Here is a 436-nt window from a genome sequence, read left to right on the forward strand (position 1 = left end):
CATTGTCACAAATTTCTCACAAACTCCCTAGCCTTTTTTCGAATCCTGCTATATTCCAGTAACATATCCTCTATTCTTTCCTTCTTTCCTTTCTCTTCTCTTCTTGTTTCCTGCTATTTCTTATTTTTCAATCTCCTGTTCGTTTCATTCCTAGTTTCCCGACACTTCCATTTTTGACTAACTCTTCCCTTTCTTTCTCCCAATCCCACCACACATCTTGCATCATTATTCTTCCCTACTTAACCCAACTTCTTTATCTCTTATTTTATTCTTCTTTCGCTATTTTTATGAAATTATACTGCACATTCTTTCTACCCATGTCAAATAATCCTCTGTTCTCTCCAAGCTTCTATATAACGACCTTTTCTTTTTTATCACTTTCTTTTTATACGTATGTTCCCATTTCTCGAGTTTCACAAGTACCATTTTTTCTCTT

This window comes from Belonocnema kinseyi, chromosome 7, assembly GCF_010883055.1.
Source record: "Belonocnema kinseyi isolate 2016_QV_RU_SX_M_011 chromosome 7, B_treatae_v1, whole genome shotgun sequence".
Taxonomy (NCBI): Eukaryota; Metazoa; Arthropoda; class Insecta; order Hymenoptera; family Cynipidae; genus Belonocnema; species Belonocnema kinseyi.